The 12,928-nt window shown below is 41.6% G+C and overlaps 1 protein-coding gene across 3 annotated transcripts in view; it reads left to right on the top strand.

Annotated features, from left to right (window-relative positions):
* LOC146863706 (uncharacterized) overlaps positions 1-12,928 on the top strand; it is a 57,306-nt gene that overhangs the window by 30,747 nt on the left and 13,631 nt on the right. The window lies entirely within an intron of this gene.

Below are 12,928 nucleotides of genomic sequence, written 5' to 3'. Positions count from 1 at the left end.
TAAAACGGCCACAGGGCGTGTTTGCACACATGTCACCTCAGGGCTCCACCCCCCCTTCATCACTGTGCAAACGCGCCCCGTAGCGCGTTTTAAGAGGTAGTTTTAATCCCCCCTGCCCTATTGTATACTAGGGGCTTACAGAGGAGGTCATGCTAATCACAGGGGGACCCCAACGCATAATGTTCCCTAGTGTATGTAGGTGTTTTCACTGTATTCTAAGTGTGTTTTAGCATAGCACTGGTTCTAGGCCTGGTTAGTCAGTCAGTTACCACCAGTACCCGTCTGAAAAAGTTGTGGGCACAGGATGAGTTTGGAACAAGGCCTCTTTCTGCTCCTCTGTTTGTTGTTTCTGCACATATCTTGCTTTTTCCTGCACTTTTCTTCGTCTTTTTGGACTTTTGTTGCTTCTTTCAGTGCGGTTTTTCTTCTTTCTTTACATGTCCTACCTCTGTATGCATAGTTAGAAACTAGCATTTGAAAAACCTTTGAAATTCAATGAAAAAACCATAGGTTTCAGGCACGTTATAGTTAGAAATTAGCATTTAAATACCTTAGAAATTCACTGAAAAACCATAGGTTTTAGGTTAAGTTATAGTTAGTTGGACATTTCTCTCGTACAAAACCTGTGAAATTCCCCCGTTATAGTTAGTTTAGCTAACTATAACTCGCGCCCCCGCAATGCACTGCTGATGACATCACATATTACATCACTCATGACCTGGTCAGTGACATCACTGATGACATCTCAAATGACATCACTCATGACATAACTGATGACATCATCCAGTGACTGTTTCTGTAAAGTTTAAATATGTTTAATATATAGAGAAAGGTGTATTTAAGAATGAGTGGGTATATAAGTGTCTGAATGGATGATTTAATAGGTGCGTGACTGACTATAAGTGAGTGATTAAACGTATCTTACTGAATGCTTGGGTTAGTGACTAAACTGTGTTTGTCTGTATCCGTCTGTTGGTGTCTAAGCGGCTACATGGGTTTGTGAATAGCTACATGAGTGTCTATATGGGTTATTGATCGGTTGTCTGAGTAGCTGTATGGGTGCCTGAGTGTTTGTGTGGGTGGGGCGTGTGTGACTGTGCATAGATGTGTGATTCACTGGGTGCATGGCTTCAAGGGTGCATCTGTGATGGACTGTATGGGTGGGTGAGTGTGTGTATGGGTGTGTTAGTGAGTGAATGTATATCTCAGTGGTACATGTGTGAGTAACTACATATGTAAAAGGCAGTAAATACGTGTGTTAAGAGTATTTAAATGGCTACAAGTGAGTGTGTGATTGTGAGAGTGGCTGTATTGGATGAGTGTGTGCTTGTATCAGTTATTGTATAAGAGTGCAAGTTTGTTCTAGTATTTGTAGGAGTGATTGAGCTGGTGTGTGTATAACTGTAGAGGGGAGTAAATGGCAGTGTGATTAATTATTTGCATGACTGACTAGGTGTGTGTGTGAGTACCTCTATGGATGAGTGGTGGTGTGTGTGTTTTTATATAGGTGTATGAGTGCATATGATAGTCCTGTACTGAGTGACCATAAGCATGAGTGACTGTACGGGTGAGTGAGTGGATGTGTGTGTGTAAACCTAAGAATCAGTGAGTGTGTATATAGTTATTGCTGTTGGAGTGTCTATGGTTTTGAGAATGGCAGTCTGTAATTTAGAGTGGGTGTATCAAAGGTTATATTGGGTTGTGAGAAGGTACATCAGTTTATCACATGGATGATGTCATCAGTGATGTCACTGACCATGTCATTGATGTAATATGTGACATCATCAGCAGTGCATTGCGGAGGCGCGAGTTAGTTAGCTGAACGAACTAAAACGGAGGAATTTCACGGGTTTTGTATGAGAAAAATGTCCAACTAACTATAACTTTCCCTAAAACCTGTTTTTTTCAGTGAAAAAATAAATATATATATATATATATATATATATATATATATATATATACGCTTTTCCTATGGAAACTAAGTCCTAACTATAACTACCTACTGGCAATCGCCAGTAGGAAATATATATACATACACACACACACACACCTTATGTCGACTTAAGAACCCATCAAAGTATACCAAACATACATAATTTCAACAATTAAAAGTGTATTATATCTAAAAAAAAATATAATATTTTTTTCCTTCATCATGTTTTTTCCTTAAGACTACAATATAGTGTTCACACTTTAAAGGTGGCACATTCAATCTTTAGCTAAGAAGTTTTTGTATCTAAGCTCATAAGTCTTTTAATTTCCACTGCATTTCTTCCCAATTAAATTATGGATCAACCCAATAGTATTGTTCATAAATACTCATTTCTTCTTACTATTGATGTATTTGCGAAGCTTCCCTTTCATAAAAATGTTACTGAAGTCATCACTATCATGCAGACTGAATTCTGACTTGTTTGAGACTGCATAAATAACTGGATTAAGCCTTTCTTTGCACTTTACCAATGCTAACTAGTGCAAAGCTGCAGCATGCATTTTGGCTACAGACTGAACCAATAAGAGCATCTGCTTATTTATCAGTAGTGTGTATACACTATGCGCTCACTGTGCCTTTTAGGACCACCTTGCTTTTTCATAAATGTACTTTTGATGTAATGCTAGCAGGCAGGTGACCAATGAACAGTCAACAGAATTCAATTAGTAAGATAATAGCACTATCGTAAAAATGCCCCCCTATGATCATCAATGCTTCTATTATTAAGAAAATAACCTTCTACAATGACCGGTAATTGGACGGTATGTCAAACCCACGACAGAGCCGTACAAGTGCCTGATTGTTTTATTAATACAACCAATAAAGAAGTGTTACTGGCTCTGCTGCACCCATGCTCCGCCTCTTCCCCATTCTTCCTGGTGTACTGCTTTCAATGTGCACACAAAAACAAACGACAGTGGAGGCAGAAAGAAGACCGGCCAATCAGATTTATATAGCGAAGCAAACTTCACATGGCCAAACCACAGCAAACCCCAAATTAATTGGTGTTAAACCCTCTAGAAGCTTGGCACAGAGCAGTCAGACTTAACTTGGAGGCAATGTGTAAATTATTAATGCAGCACTTCAAAAAATAATCTAGTGAAAACACAAGAAGGCTCCCACTCCAATTTAGAAGAATAGAGCTAAATTTTATAAATAATTTCACACCAGAATGACAAAAATCCAATCAGTAGAATCAAGGCTGAAAAATACGAATTCAGCAAAAATAGGATGATGCTGCAGAAAGGCCTAGTCCAACAGATATTTCTCTGCCTGACTGCTAGGAGGCTGCAGTTGATTCACATATAGTAATGTAGAGCTCCAGTCTATTCAAATATAGCGCTTGCGCTCTGTTCAGAATGCCTTTAACCAGTTTCTTGAAGGACTGAGGTGAAGAGATCATGTTACTCAGACTACGCATGTCCAGTCCAGAACCACATTAAATTAGGACTAGACTGCTGTATATTAAAGGCCTTAAACAGCATGAGCGCCATTTATTTTGAGAGTGAAATCTAGCTCTCTTATACTGCAAGAAAACGTATGTGAATGCCAGTGTCTTTTGCTTTTCCCTAAAGTCAAATTCAAAGGCACAGGTGAAAGATCCTTTACAGTGCATGTTGGAAATGGCCTTTTTTTTTTTTGGCAGGGTTACCCCAAATGTTTTGCCTTCTGCCTCTTTTTAGGTCTCGCCTACGCATCGCGCATACGCTGCATAGGAGACCTTTAGCCGTCGTACAGCTCTTTTTCGAAGCACATACTCGTGTTTGTGGCGGCATACAGCTTGCGGTAGTGCGCAGCGGCGCGCAACAAGCACGAGTATGTACTTTGAAAAAGAGCAGACTGCGCTCGCACGCACCACCGCCCACACATGTACCCATGCCTGCTCCGTACCTGCCTCAAGCACGAGCATGAGCACCCGTTACTTTACCCATGGACACATTTAGCAGCGACCCACTTGATTGAGCCCGGCACTTGTTATGTCATGTTCTGAGTGCAAAGTCAAAACATCTTGTTAATGCACTGGATCCACATGTCTAGTTCCTTTACTTTATATCCTGCCTCTGATTCTACTGTGCCGCTCTTGCCCCAGTTAATGGGTCATGATGCAAGGAGATGGAATAATCGATCCTTACCTTCTGGAAATGGTTCTCATGGCCTGGTCAGAGCTCCAATTCTTAAGTTCTGGCACCGGCGTTGATTCTTAGGTTCAGACACTTCACTAAAGCTGTATTTTTCTGGCACCCATATTCTGTTTCTGTGACCTTTTACAGTAGCTCTTGGTCAGGCGAATGTCGTAGTTTGAGACTAGCTGCTGTTCGCGCTGTGATCTTACTCAACTTTTTTACTGACAATCTCTAATTCAATATTATTCACGAGTCCCGCCGCTTCTTTAGTTCCTAAAGAAACGGCGGGACTCAGTGAATAATATTGAATTCGAGCTTGTCAGCAAGCAGAACCGCAGTGCGCCTGCACCATTTACTGCTGGTTCCGGTCGCCTGACTCCAATCAACTTCACTTCCGGTCAAAAGAATGTCTCTGAGGCCAGTAAGTAGAACAGTGGTACATATACTACTAGAACACCAACTCTACGGTAACTGGCAGCATTGGGCACCAGCTCTGCTTTGGCTATGACAGCTTAAGTGCCGAATAGCTAATTTCACTACAGAGGAATCGAACTTCGGTCACAGGAACGATACTTGCTGGTGCTACTGTTTTTCCCTCCGCAGTTTTATGTAGCTTGGGCTGGGTGCTCTGGAGAACGATACATGATCACCAGATTACGTTAAAACGAGCAGATTTTTGAGGCATATCCTCTCCTTGTCAGTGGTAGAAAGTGCTACAGAAACGCAATTTCAGTTACTGATTTGCCCAGAATCCCGGTATGTTGTGCCGACGCCGGAACTTGAACCTGGATCCCCAGTCTCAAAGTCGGCAACTCAGCCCGATTAGGCCTCGTCTCCTCTGTACAAGTAGGGGTGGGCGGCTGTAGGTCCAAATATATATTTATTATTTCGTAGTTTAGTCATAAACATTTAAATTGCGGTTGGTCTGTAAACAAACAGAGTAATAATATTTTACAACTTGTGGCCAGTGGCACTTTTATTACATGGAGGAAGCTGTTCTGAAAAGACGCAACTTGCTTTCCCTTTTGTCATCAACAAACACATTAACCCTCTCGTTCTATGTCAAAACTCTGTAGTAAGCTGTCCACCAATCTAAAGCTTTCACAACATATGGGTGACACCATGGTGGTGGCATTTAACATGGCAGTGCTGGGTGGTAAATGGCACAAAACTCCATTCAACATGGCGCAGAATAGCTCGTCACCCATTGTCGACAAGCGCACTATTGTCCATATAAAACCCAACATGGCGACAAAAACCAATCGGTGGATCACCTTTCATCGGTTGTAAGCGCCATGGGTGGAGCATAGCAATCGGCCCCTAATTTGTTCAAGGGATAAACGATCAGCTGTGATGCAGGGAGGCTTGGTTGCGATTAGTTGGTGATGGAAAGCACCAATGGTTACTGAAATACAATATAGTGGGCGGGGCATATAACGACTGCTACGAGCTTGTTCAGGTGGCGCCCTCGTTATACCCACCGTTTAAGGGTTGGGCGTGTGGTAGCAGTGGCAGGTGAGTGTGTGCGGGGCTAGAACCAAGTGAGCTATCACTAACCTTCGGACGATTATATCTTTCTAGTTGATATCTATTTATTCTAAAATGATGGCAGAGTGGATTCTTTTGCTGCACAATGGAGACTACATCCCTTTTGGAAAGCAGTTTGGAGGAGGGCTTTATTCTCTTGAAAGGAGAGGCATACCTGGCACCTCACACTCGATGGGAGGACGCCGTTCTCTTTTCAATCCTATGTAGTTAAGCGAGCTACTTTAATAAGTTTGAATTGGTCCATCCTCCTAGGAATGATGGCCCACCCCCTTAAAATAGTTTAAATTTCATTCACTTCAATGGGACCAGCGTCATACATATTTGTTATTTATTAGGAGGGCAATACAATGCGCAGACTGAGCCAACGAGAAAGGGTGGCCGGGATTTGTACAAATGGATGAATATATAATTTCAACGCAGGGAAGTAACAAACAATAGGTCTCGCATTTGGGACTTTATAAGTATTTAGTTTTGCTGCACAATATCCTTGGTGCAACAACATCAACTGTTGGATGGCTAAACACTTATACGGTTCCAAAAGCGAGACGTATTGGCTATGCCAATTCTATTTTTGTTTTTTTTTGTTGGCTTTGTGACTGAGCTCTTTACCACTGCTAATCAGTACTAAAGTGCATGTACTCCTTCCCTATGCATGTGTAATTTGTGTTTACCAGATTTATATATTTTACACACAAAGGCTATGATGGCAGACCCGAGACATGCTTGTATTTTCTTTTAAGGTAGTGTACCATATACCCAGGGCCTGTAAATTGAATGCCACTAGCACTGGTTGGGCCACCTTCACAAGTAGCCTTTCAAACCTGTCATCTCGGGGCCTCTCTGTGCAGTTTACTGCCACCTCAGCTTGGCATTTTAAACCACTTGCCATGCGCTAAATGTCCCTTTTATCACACATAAGTCACTCCTAAGGTAGGGCCTAAGTGATCCTAAGGGCAGGGTGCTGTGTAAATAAAAAGTAGGAAATGGCTGTTGAGTCCTGTATGTCCTGGCAGTGACAAACTGCTAAATTAGTTGTTCACTGTTGTGAGTCCTCCTCCTTCCATAGGCTAGCATTGGGATTCCTTAAAATACCTTTAAAGATGTAATTCCTGATTGGAAAGGAGTAGTTACTTCATGTTTAATATCTTTGGAATGTTGGCGAAAAATCCTCTTTAATGGTCAAGTTGGATTTGACATTACCATTTTAGAAATGCTGCTTTTAGAAAGTTGATATTTCTCTGCCCTTAGCTATGCTGTGTGTACCTGCAGCCTGTCTCCCGTTTACATCTGTGCTAGGAGACAGCTACAGTTTGTGCATTCCCTGTAGAAGGCCACAAGATAGCCACACCACAGGATGGGCTGGGTGTTATGGGATTCATCTACATTCATCAGCATACCTGGGCAGGAAGGAGAAGCGGTGGCTCACACGTCTGAATAGGCTGTTTACTATCCTCGCACAAAGGGGCTCACTACCCCTGGCATACAGGACTGGGCTGATAGGGTTCCTTCTGCACAGCAGATGAATTGTTTTGAGTCACCACTACATCAAAGGCACCTTTGAGCATAAGTACCAGGGCTCTGATTCTACCAAATCAGTTCACTCGAGGACCTGGGAAGAAGTAGAGACTGCTGTGCTGAAAGGATTTCTATCTTGCTGTGATTAACTGTTCTGAGGAACTGTTTCTCCTCTTTGCTGAACTGCCCTGCAGATCTCTGCCTGCCGATGACGAGGACTGGAACCATTTTGCTTGAACCCAGAGTGACTCCAAGGGTTTGCTGGCTTGCCTCCTGTTCTTTTCTGAAGTCTCGGGGACACAGAAGACTTCCTGCTATCCTGCTAGTGCTGTTGGACTCTGCCTTCTGAGTCCTACCCTTGCCTGAGGTGCCCCCTCTGGTCCTGGGCCTCAAAATTGGGTTCTGCAGCTGAATTCTGCAAAACCCTACATGTAGCAACGCAAAGCCTCGCAGAGCCTTGCTGCATTGCTGAGCTCACCGAAACTGACGCCAGATGATGCTGCACAGCCTCTTAAAACCCATGATGCAAGGCCTTGTCAAGCCTCCTGCTGACGACCGCCCGGATCCGACACCATTCGATACAAAGCATTGCAAAGCCTCACGGAACCGGTTCTTGGAACCGACAACAAAGCCGCTCGGGGCACACCGCGCTGCATAATCCAAGGTACTGTGTTCAGTGGGCCCAAACTGGTCCCTCTATCCGGCCAGGGCACCATCACTACCTGCCTGAACTTAGGATTTACACCGGTCCTTTGTGGTCGCAAGTAACCTTTAAACCCCTAGTAACTTCTGAGCACAATTTTCACATTTAATCTTTAAAAATGGATAGCTTGAGTTCTACCTATTGGATGTTTGTTGATTTGGTCTCGTTTTACTCAGATAAATATTATCTGTTTCTAAACCTGTGTGGAGTCTTTGTGTTTTCTTTGAGTTACTGTTTAAGTGATGCACAATACACATTGCCTCTTAAGTAAAGCCTGACTGCTCTGTGCCAAGCTATCGGAGGGTAATCACAGGTTAAATTAGGATGTGTATCTGATTTACTAGAGTGTTGGTCCCTACTTGGACAGGGTGTGAACCTCTACCAACTAGAGACCCCAGTTCAACCAGTGACCTCCCTGAGGGGATAAGTGTTGTGCTTTACAAATATTGTAAAAAAAAAAAAGGCATAGGCCTCTGCACAAAGAATAGAACTCGCTGCACCTTTGCTCACAACTCTTTCCTCATTCATGAACCGATATTAGGAGTTGGGGATATTTAAGGGGTGGATACCACTTAGCATTACCCAAGATATATCTCGGTCTGGTCCGATGTACTCATTCGTGTCATTACAAATATTTTTACATTAATGTTCACTGTTTTTTCTAGCTTGTTTCAAATTCAAAATTCTTTATTTTGTTTCCAATTAAAACCATAAGAGATACACCATAAATGATCACATAAAGATGTGTAAAATATTCTCATTCAAATTGAATAAGTGGGATTAATGCACCTGAGCCTTCAAATGGTGGCACTTAATCATGGAAAGGAAGCATAAATAAAATAGATAATGTAAATGACCAAACCTCAATTTGACAGTTAAAATGTATAATATAATAAATCCATTAAAAGCTAGGCATTACTTATTTTGTAAAAATCATTTGAATAAAATGCTTGAATCAAATATCCCTTACATGGCTGTAACATCATATGATCCTTTCAGTGCAATTCCTTATCATAAGTCTTTTCAAAAGGTACGAATACTTTTTAGTGCAATAGTAAAAACCACAAGGCTTGCCTTGTAACACCATCTGATTTATAAAGCGCGTGTGCATAGCTTACTTAAACCATAGTCTTGAGTACGCATATTCCGAAATCATTAAAACTTCAACCCTGCTTTAGCTCTTATAAAACTCACATTAAATATGTATCCGCTGACACTAAAAACAATTTTAGCAGATGTATCTGTTTTCAATATTCTTTCCGCCTCCAGGCAGGACCTGCTGCTCATATTTTTACAAATGGGTTTGATCCATTTCTTCCTGGGTTTATCATATGCGGAACAAAAGAATAATACATGTACATTGTTTTCCTTAGTCTCAGTTTGACACAATACACGGCGCTCATTGTTATTTTCCTCCTGGTTTCTGGCCCATCTCGATGTGTTCACATTAACTTGCAACACACCATATCTGAATAATGCCAACTGAGTTAGTTTTTCCCAAAAATGTATTAGTCCTAATTTTCCAAACCAGGAAGAAACATGCTTAAGCCACGGGATACTGCTGCTTTGGTCAATTCTTGAAATCTTTGTAGTGGGCAAGTTCTATTGTAGACCAGAGTCGCACCCAGAATAATGAAGGTCTTAATACAGCGTAGTGGCCTAAACGTTTGACCTTTAAGTCCATAACAATGGGGATTAAAGGTGTTCGTACTGGTAGCATAATTTTCTAAACAATGTATTTTCTCCTAACTCGAAAGTTTTTTTTACAAAAAGGCCCCCATATTTTGGCCCCATAAAGGGAGGCAGATTGTGTTCTATGGTTAAATACCTCCAAGTTGGGGGACACTGCCTTGGAGATACTACTCTCATGTCTCTATTATCGGCAGGGAATTTTGGAGCAAAATATTCTTACATTTCTCCAGTTGTGCTTTCCAAGACAATTTTTGATCCAAGGTTATACTTGGGTAATTAAAATTTTGCACGTACTCTAACTTTTGTTTTTTTTATCATTAAATTCTTTTTAAAAGATCTATGTGGATTAATTGCCATGTATTTGGTTTTGCTGGAATTTATTTAAAGGCCCTTCATATTACAATATGTACAAAAGGAGACCATTGAGCATTGTAGTCCTTTAGGGGTTTGGGATATTAATATGGTGTCATCGGCAAATAAAAGAGCTGGTACCGCCTCCCCCCTAACTTAGGCGTCTCATGTACACACCCAAGCAAGTACTCTGGGATATCATTGGCATACAATGAGTATAGGGTGGGCGCCAGTACACTCCTCTGTCGTGCACCACTTTTTACCGGAATTGCCTTGGTGAGTTCACCCCTCGGACCCCATCTTACTTTTGCATAATTATCCTCGTGTAATCTTATTATTTGCATGAGTAGTTCATCTGGCACCCCTTGACATTGTAGCGATTTCCAAAGTAAATTTCGAGGTATAAGGTCGAATACGGCCTTTAAATCTACTAAAGCAATGTACTAATGGCCCTTTTTAAAAGTTATATATTTCCAGCACAAGCATATGAATCTAATAACCTGATTGTGCTAGTTTTAGCTCTAAATCCCGCCTGAAATTTTGAGAGCACAATCGTAGTGATTTCAGCGGCTTTCCAAGATTCAGTGATTGGTGCACCTGAGGCTATTGCAGAACATAAACAATTTATATATGGGCCCCAATCACTGCTATCATGCCTCAGCAAATCTCCCGGTATCTTATCAGGGCCAGGAGATTTCCCCGGCTTGACTGCATCGTTTGCTGTCTACGTTTCTTCCAGACTAAAATATAGATGATTTGTATTGGGATTAATTACAAAATCTTCAATGGTATGTGTTATTTCAGTTGTGGCTACCGCATAAAGGCAGGAAAAATAGGTGACCCAGGTGTTCGCATCAAGAAACAGGTCCTTAGTATCTCTTCCTTTCTTGTTACCTTTTGTTATTAATCGCCAAAAGCCTGCTTGGTCTTTGGATTTAGCTGCACTAATTAAATCTGTCCAAATATTGTCATCCCATGTTTTCTTTGTATGGGCAAGAAGTCTCTTATATTTAACTCTTTTCTCCCTTATAACCGTTACAGTGTTATTTTTTATTGCCAATATGAGCTCAGTTTTTGCCTCATGGCACTCCTTATTGTACCAAGGATTAGCTCCAACACTTGTCATTACTTCTCCCACTGCGCTCTTTAGGAATTCTGCTCACAATAGGTGCTAGTGCATTTACCAGAGCGTAATGTATGAGCTCTCGGCTCAATTGAGTTTAAAAAAAGATTAAGCTGCTCTATTACCGAAGATTCCTTCATAGTTGGGATTGGTCTATTGTCCATGTTGATTAAATATATTTTCTCTTTGTCCCGTGTACTAATTTTCACAGCAACCATGTCCTGTGCAACTGGGTTATGTTAATGTTGAGAGTAATTTTTATCCATATAACAAGGCCTCCCGAGGGCCTGCCTCTTACCGATGGTATGGCTTTAACACTAAATGTCTTAAACCCAACCATGTGAGGGGTTTCTAGTGCCCAGGTCTCCTGCAGGAGGCATATATCACTTTGTTCTATGTACTCCAACCATTCTACATCCCTAAGGTTCCTGTTGAGCCCCGCAATATTCCACGAAGTTAGTCGTATTTCCGACTGCTCCTTTTCCCCTGTGCCCAGGTTTGAACAGTTGTCCATTTTAGGCTGGGTTGCTTGTAACATATGAGGTTCAATCATCATGGGAAAGCGTTTGGCCCAACTACCTCCATTTGTTCATTGGGCTCAAATATCGCTCAAGCGTTTAAAATGTCATGAACTTTAACTAGACCCTGTGTGTTTAAGGAACGTGCCTGGTCCATACTGCATTTAGCCTGAATGGTAGCAAAAGGGTGTATTCTGTGTTCTAAAGGGAGTGGTTGTCAGTCCAAAGCGTCTAAACCAGATAATGCCTGGAACTTATTTGCTAGAGTGATCAAGGCACCATCGTAGGCAAAGTTACTTGGCGGTTGTTTGTAAAAATAGCCTAAAGGGAGAGTGCAGATACAAGTGCTTTTGCAAGATACCTGCTTTTGCATATTTAATAGGCTTCAAACCATCTGAGGCCGACGAAAATTAATCACTATACAATCGCCATCTATATTCTTAGGGGATTGTCCAACCCACCCTACTCTGCGAACCATGAGAATATCTTTCATGTCCGATGGGTGGAATTTTTTATGCTTGGTCAACCAACCAACGGTCTTGTTTTGTAAGTTGGACCAAGATTCATTCTGCTCACCTTTAAGGGTTGGGACCCCAGCTGAAAATAATACATAGGGACATGAGGCAGGGCCAAAACATCAGTATTAGGTTTTGGACCGTTGACCTGTGGGACATGAGGCAGGCCCAAAACATCAGTATTAGGTTTTGGACCGTTGACCTGTGGGACATGAGGCAGGCCCAAAACATCAGTATTCGGTTTTGGACCGTTGACCTGTGGTCCATTTTTTGTGACCAAACCCATATTGTTCACCCTTGAATTCAAAAGTGCCTGTTTAGAAAACATATCGTACACATCCCCTTGTTTGTCATTGGATTCCTGGACCCTTCCCTGTATATTTCTCTCCCTGTTGCTTGGTTTTATTGGAGATTTTGTCACAGGAATGTATTTCCCTCTGTTGCTCATTCTTACTGGATTAGCAATTGTTAGTCCCTCTACTAGGGTTGGTTGGCTCACCCCTTCTACAGAGTCAAAGTGTACAGATCCGTTACTACCTCTCAAATTCTTCATAGCAATGTGCAACTATACCTCTCAAATTCTTCATAGCAATGTGCAACTATTCTATCTTTTCATTCAACAAACAACATTGTTTGTCCATTAGTTCATTAATTTGGACTGACATGGATCCCAAGGTAGATTCTAGCGCTGAGGTAAAAACACGATCCAAATACAGCAATACAACTTGATCATCTGCATGAAGTATTGGTTGGTCCGCAGGCTGAGAACCCCTTGTACTCTTAATTTTAGACTTTTGGTGTCCAACAGCCCGCTTCTTTTTCGCTGGAAGGTCTTTCTCCTTAGTCT

The sequence above is a fragment of the Triturus cristatus genome, chromosome 2_1, assembly GCF_964204655.1.
Source record: "Triturus cristatus chromosome 2_1, aTriCri1.1, whole genome shotgun sequence".
Taxonomy (NCBI): Eukaryota; Metazoa; Chordata; class Amphibia; order Caudata; family Salamandridae; genus Triturus; species Triturus cristatus.
The sequence above is the reverse complement of the archived record's forward strand: the minus strand, read 5'-3'. Positions and strand labels throughout refer to the sequence as shown.